This window comes from Otolemur garnettii, unplaced genomic scaffold (assembly GCF_000181295.1).
Source record: "Otolemur garnettii isolate 467f Iridium unplaced genomic scaffold, OtoGar3 scaffold00127, whole genome shotgun sequence".
In the NCBI taxonomy this organism is placed as follows: Eukaryota; Metazoa; Chordata; class Mammalia; order Primates; family Galagidae; genus Otolemur; species Otolemur garnettii.
The window spans coordinates 2,061,104-2,068,296 of record NW_003852522.1 but is presented as its reverse complement, the minus strand read 5'-3'; positions in this window follow the sequence as shown (position 1 = coordinate 2,068,296).

Here is a 7,193-nt window from a genome sequence, read left to right as displayed (position 1 = left end):
CCCGTAGCACAGTGGTTATGGCACCAGCCACATACACCAAGGCTGGTGGGTTCGAGCCCAGCCCCGACCAGCTAAACAACTATTGACCACTGCAACAAGAAAATAGCTGGGTTTTGTAGCGGGTACCTGTAGACCCAGCTACTTGGGAGGCTGAGGCAAGAGAATCATTTAAGCCCAAGAGTTTAAGCTTGCTGTGAGCTGTGACGTCACCGCACTCTACCAAGGGTGACATAGTGGAGTCTGTCTAAAAAAAAAAAAAACTTAGAACACTGGTTCGTAAAATAGAAAAGATGTTACCTGATAGCCAAATTATCAGGAAAATAGTCATGTGACACAACATAGACTGGTCTAAGAGGGAAACATAAGGAGACGCTAACCACTGTCGAATACCCAGTTATGAATCTGGATTATGAATCTAAGGACATTATGTTATTATTAGTACTATTATTACTATGTGTAACAAAACATTTTATTCATTCTCCTGTGAATACATTTCATGACTAAAATTTAAAGAATTAAGACTGGAAAAGAACATAACTCGTATATGTTCATCTACCCTGTAATGTGGTAGCAAAAATTGGTGACCAGCCAACTGTTTATTTAGAAAGAATTAATAAAATAAATGCAATATCTTATCTTTAAAAATTTTTTTTTTTTTTAGAGACAGAGTCTCCGTTTTTCACCTTTGGTAGAGTGCCATGGCATCACAGCTCACAGCAACCTTAGCTCCTGGGCTTAGGTGATTCTCTTGCCTCAGCCTCCCAAGTAGCTGGGACTACAGGCATCCACTGCAATACCCGGCTGTTTTTTGTTGGCAGTTTGGTTAGGGCCGGGTTTGAACGGCCCTATTCACTGAGCTACAAGTGCCACCCAAATATCTTATCTTTTAAACAAGAGGGGTAGCACATATTACTATGAAAAGATCTGAAGGATGCAGGAGTTGAACAATTAAAAAGAATACAACTACATACATACATATATATATCTTGTATTATTGTTTGTATAACTGTTATGATCACCTGAAGATGAAAATGGACCCCTTCCTCAAGGTTTGGTTCAAATGTTGAGACTGATAACACAACACACATAGCAGCAGGGTATTAAAGGGTTTATTATGGTAGTTCACAACCAATGTCTCTGGGAATAGCAGGGCAGGCCTTTCAAGCAGGTGTGAAATGGGTTGGGGGAACATGGAAAGGAGACTGGCCTGTGTGTTTACTAAGGTTGGGGGTCAGGTAGTGTGCATGTTCAGATACAAAGAAAGGGGTTGGCATGGACTGAATCTTTTTTTTTTTTGAGACAGGAGCCTCAAGCTGTCCCCCTGGGTAGAGTGCCGTGGCATCTCAGCTCACAGCAACCTCCAACTCCTGGGCTCAAGCGAGTCTTCTGCCTCTGCCTCCCAAGTAGCTGGGACTACAGGCACCCGCCACAACGCCCGGCTATTTTTTGGTTGCAGCCGTCATTGTTGTTTGGCGGGCCCGGGCTGGGGATTCGAACCCGCCACCTTAGGTGTATGTGGCTGGCGCCTTAGCCGCTTGAGCCACAGGCGCTGAGCCTGAATCTTTTGCCAACAAAAAAAAAACAGAGAAATCTCCAGGATTTTATCATCTTGTTTTTGAAGTAGGTGACAAGGGCAGTAAAAAGGGGTTGAGGAGTTAAACCTACCACCGAACATGAAAAATTCTGTCAGAGACTTCTAGTTCCTGGTCTAAAATGTAAAGAGCTGTATGCCATCACATTCTCATCCTAAGAAAAAAAATGAAATTGACTAAAAATCAAAGAGCATTTGACAAAATCCATTTTCCATTCAGGATAGCAAAATGGGAATAGAGGGGAACTTCCGCCTCAGAACATCAGACACAAAACCTGCAGCGAATATCGTACCTAACGGTGAGAAACTAAGTGCTTTCTAGATAAGACAAGAAATAAGTACACAGATTAAGAAGGAAGAGAGATCAGCATGGTGGCTCATCTCTGTCATCCTTGCACTTTGAGAGGCCAAGGAGGAGGATCACTTGGCCAGGGGTATAAAAACCAGCCAGGATAATAGTGAAATACTGTCCCTACAAAAATTAAAAACCAAACCCTCTCCCCCCAAAAGGGAAGAAATGAAATTGTCTTTGTTGCATAAGACATGATTATATAGGAAGACATACAGATAGCGTAAAAGCATATAAAAACACACACATATTATCATGTGGAAATTGCAAATAAAAAAAATGAAAGAACAGCACAACCCTTATTAGAATGGCTAAATTTTTTTTTTCTCAATGACAGAGCCTCAAGCTATCACTCTGGGTAGAGTGCCGTGGCTCACAGGTCACAGCAACCTCCAACTCCTGGACTTAAGCAATCTTCTTGCCTCAGCCTCTCGAGTAGCTAGGACAACAGGTGCACGCCACAATGCCCGGTTGTAGTTGTTTTGGTTGTAGTTGTCATTGTTTGGCAGGCCCAGGCCAGATTTGCCTTAGCCAGTTGAGCTATAGGTGCCAAGCCAGAGTGGCTAAAATTTAAAACATTGAAAATACCAAATGATGGCAAAGTTGTAAAGCAACAGGAACCTTCATTTTTTACTGGTAGAAAAGAAAAATGGTACACCTGTTTTGGAAGATGGTCAGTTTCTTACAAAACTAAACATGCTGTTAACATATGACACTAGTTACATTCCAAAATAAGCTGAAAATTTATGTTCACACAAAAACCTGCACATGGATGTTTAAAGGAAATTTACTCATAATTTACAAAACTTAAGAGTTAACCAAGATATTCTTCATAAGCAAATGAATAATCTGTGGCACATCCATATGGTAAAATTATTATTCAATAATAAAAATAAGGTATCAAGCCATAATAAGACATAGAGGAATCTTAAAAGTATATTGTACATAACAGAATCCAATCTGAAAAGGCTATATATAGTATGATACTAACTGTAAGACAGTCTGTAAAAGACATTAGAAAGATCTTTGGTTGCCAGGGATTTCAGGATAGGAAGAAGAACCAATGAACAAATAAAGTGCAGGAGATATTTAGGGAAGTAAAACTATTTCATATGATAGGGAAATAACATGACATTAAACATTTGTCAAAACCCACTGAATGTACAATATAGAATGTTGTACGCTAATGTGCACTAATTAACTCACTCTAATGTAAACTGTGGATGTTAACAATGTCAATATTTGTTCATCAATTAAAACAAATGCGCCATAGTATTGCAAGAGGAAAAAAAATTGGGCAAACCTGGGCAGCACCTGTGGCTCAGTGACTAGGACGCTGACCCCATATACTGAAGGTGGAGGGTTCAAACCCAGCCTGGGCAAAACTGCAACAAAAAAATAGCCAGGCATTGTGGTGGGTGCCTGTAGTCCTGGCTAGTCAGGAGGCTGAGGCAAGAGAATCACCTAAGCCTAAGAACTGGAGGTTGCTGTGAGCTTTGACACCACCGCACTCTACTGAGGGCAACAAAGTGAGACTCTGTCTATTATTAAAAAAAAAAAAAAAAAAGTGACCCTGCACCCTGCTCAGTACAGGATATTTTAGGACAAAAGGTGCTATGATCATAGGGAATTTAGGCAACATAATAGTTCTACTGGTTAAGAGGAAGCATACCATTTATCCTCTATGTTATATTCACTACTCTCCTAAGATTACAGGGAGATTTGGTGGGATTGCTGAGTAAAAGTGTAATATGAGCCTTATGTTGATTAACAGCACTAAGGAGTGACAATGATTTACAAATTCAGAACCTACCTTGCAGAGGCACTAGAACCATGCAGCTTCCTTTTATCTTTTTTGTTGCGTGAACACTTTTATGAGTGTATTTTGAATTTCCAATTGAGTCAAATTGTGGACCTCTGTTTCAGTGTATTTTTGTTTTGTTCCCTCCCTCCCTTTCCAATTTGTTTTCTGGCCTGTAGATATACTTTGGGGAGGGAAGAAGCAGCTGTCTACTCCAGTATTTGTAAAATTACCCTCCCAGGAGCCTTGTATCAGTATCAGCACATACAGTGAGAATAAGATAGAGTCAGTCGTAGGGCAGAGGTGACACAACTGGTCTGGACAGTTTAGGTCCTCCATCCTTCCTTGTTTTGTAAATTCGGCTTTAACCTAAAAATGTATATCTTTAGAAGTTTAGAGCAATTGATTTAGGAGATTAACTTTTGTCTTTTTGCTTTTGATTTTAAGACAGAGCCTCAAGCTGTAGCCCTGGGAAGAGTGCTGTTGCATCACAGATCACAGCAACCTCAAACTCTTGGGTTTAAATGATTCTCTTGCCTCAGCCTCCCAAGTAGCTGGGACTACAGGTGCTTGCCACAACACTTGGCTATTTTTTGGTTGTAGTTGTCATTGTTGTTTGGCAGGCCCAGGCTGGATTCAAATCCACCAGCTCTGGTGTATATGGCTGGCACCCTCGCCACTGAGTTACAGGTGCCGAGCCAGGAGATTAACTTTTGAATTGGAATGTTTTTAAGAATCATGGTTTATGTCAATTATAATTTATTATGGGTCATGAATTATGGAGACTGCTATTTAAGTATTAACTACTGTTATTTAAGATGGGGTTAGTATGGTTCTTGCTTTTAACTTTCACATATAAAACTGGGATTTTTGGCAATGGAAGAAAAGAATAGCCTTGGAGAGGCCACTCTCACTGTTCTCCGGAATTGCTGGCCTTCTGACAAAATTTGGTGGACCTATCCCTGTCTCTGCATATTAGCTGACAGTGACAGCTGTCCAGACCCCCTTTATCTGGACATCCAGGACTATAGTCATCTCCACAGCAGTGATTGCTGTATAAGGTTTGCACTATCACCTTTGCTATGCCACATGTATCATCCCTATGCATATAACACCAGGAGTTAGGACAGACACACAGGCAGAGGCAGCCACAGCCCTTCAGGGTCCTAATAAGCACTCTGCTATTAAAAGTGTGTGGCCTCGGCTCGGCACCTATAGCTCAACCGGCTAAGGCGCCAGCCATGTACACCTAAGCTGTCGGGTTCGAATCCCCAGCCCGGACCCGCCAAACAACGATGATGGCTGCAACCAAAAAATAGCCGGGCGTTGTGGCGGGCGCCTGTGGTCCCAGCTACTTGGGAGGCGGAGGCAGGAGACTCGCTTGAGCCCAGGAGTTGGAGGTTTCTGTGAGCTGTAATGCCACGGCACTCTGCCCAGGGGGAAAGATTGAGGCTCTGTCTCAAAAAAAAAAAAAAAAAAGTGTGTGGCCTCAACCAGCCTTTCCCACTCTCGTCTTTCTCTTTTTATTTATTTATTTATTGAGACAGAGTCTCACTATGTCACCCCTGGGTAGAGTGCCATGGCTTCATAGCTCACAGCAATCTGAAACTCTTGGGCTCCAGTGATTCTCTTGCCTCAGCCTCCCAAGTAGCTGGGACTACAGGCACCCACCATAACGCCCAGCTATTTTTTTGTTGTTGTTGCAGTTGTCATTGTTGTTTTAGCTGGACTGGGCCAGGTTTGAACCCGCCAGCCTTGGTATATGTGGCCAGCACCCTACTCACTGACGTATGGGCACTGCTGCCTTTCTCTTTTTAAAATAATTGTTCTATTGCTTCTTGGCCTTTTGGCTAAGATCAAGTGTAAAATGACTGTTCTTTCTGGTACAGTCTTTCTCCTTAACACCCTATAGATCATGGTCAAAGTATAGCAGTAATCACAGCTTCATTCTAAAAGACAAAGAGAAAGAGGAGTCTAAATCAAGACACACAACCCAGGACCTTGTTAAGGAGGGCCTCAATCCCATACTTCTGTTCCTAAATGCCAAGGAAATATCAAAACTGGTTAAATGTAGACCCAGACTTGTTAGGTCTCAATAATGCAACAAACAGTAACATAGCTCAATGCCAAAGTTCCCCCCAAAAATGGCAGCTCCAAGTGCATGCCAGCCCCTTGGCAGCAGAAGGCTAGCAAGTTGGAGCAAGAAAAGACAAATATGCTATGTGGTGGTTGATCTAGACACTTTTCCCCACAGAGGTGTGGCTCTGATGTAGATGCTGATGATGGTATAGCACACACAAACACTGAGGGTATATCACAACCACACCAGACCAAGATGGCACATTATATAATAAAGTTGCAGTTGTTTTTCAGTTGCCATAGACTCCTAACAAGGTTTGACAGTCCTATAACCTGAGCATGCTCAGATGAACCAATCATGAAAACAAAGGCAGAGGAACCTAAGTGATTAGACCTGGGAGAACAACAGCATGGCAGCATCCAGAATCCAATCAGATCAAGCCCTGGTGTTACCCAACACATCACCTCATTTTAAGATCCAATAAGATCATGCCTCATAACCCTCTGGCTATAAAACCAGCCCAACCTCCCCTCCCACTGGCCCTGTTCAAGGACACACTGCTTTGGGCACTATCCCCAATGTGCTCCTCACATGTGCCAGGTAATAAAAACCCACCTGCTATAATTGACTTGGCTGTGTCTACCGGCCTGAACTGGTCTGATACCTACCAAACCAGTGAACCCCTCCTTTTGGAAGGTGACAATATGAAAAGGCTCATTACTCAAATAATTGCGGTCTCAGAGCAGTGTATGGCAGGCCTATCAAGCAGGTATGAGACAGCTTGAGAGAAGAAGGGAAACAGCCCAGCCTAGGTGTTTATTGTGCCTGAGGATAGGGCTGGGTAAGAGTTCCATGGCAGGCACCAGAGGAGAGAACTCCATGTCCTTTCAAATGGTCCAGGAGTGGAAAGGTCCTATCAAATGGTCCAGCAAGATGAAAAGCTGAGGTTTTAGTTCTCAGCAGTCAAACATCAAAAAATGGAATATGACTATTATTGCTACAATGAAGGCAGGAAAGAAAAATATACATTCCAAATTGCTTGTTTTTACATAAACAAACAGTGACAGAATGTGCAAGACACGATCAAAACTAGTTATTTAGGGGAGGCAAGAGGTCTGGAGTGGACCAGGATGTGCTGGCAAGGAGGCTTCTTAAGTTATACTCTCCTTTGATAGAGGATTTTTAAACCTTCACCTGAATTATTTATTTAATAACAGAAATTTATATAGATGATCCTGTACTTTTTTTTTTTTGAGACAGAGCCTGAAGTTGTCCCCCTGGGTAGAGTTGCCATGGCATCACAGCTCACAGCAACCTCCAACTCCCGGGCTCAAGCGAGTCTCCTGCCCCCGCCTCCCAAGTAGCTAGGACT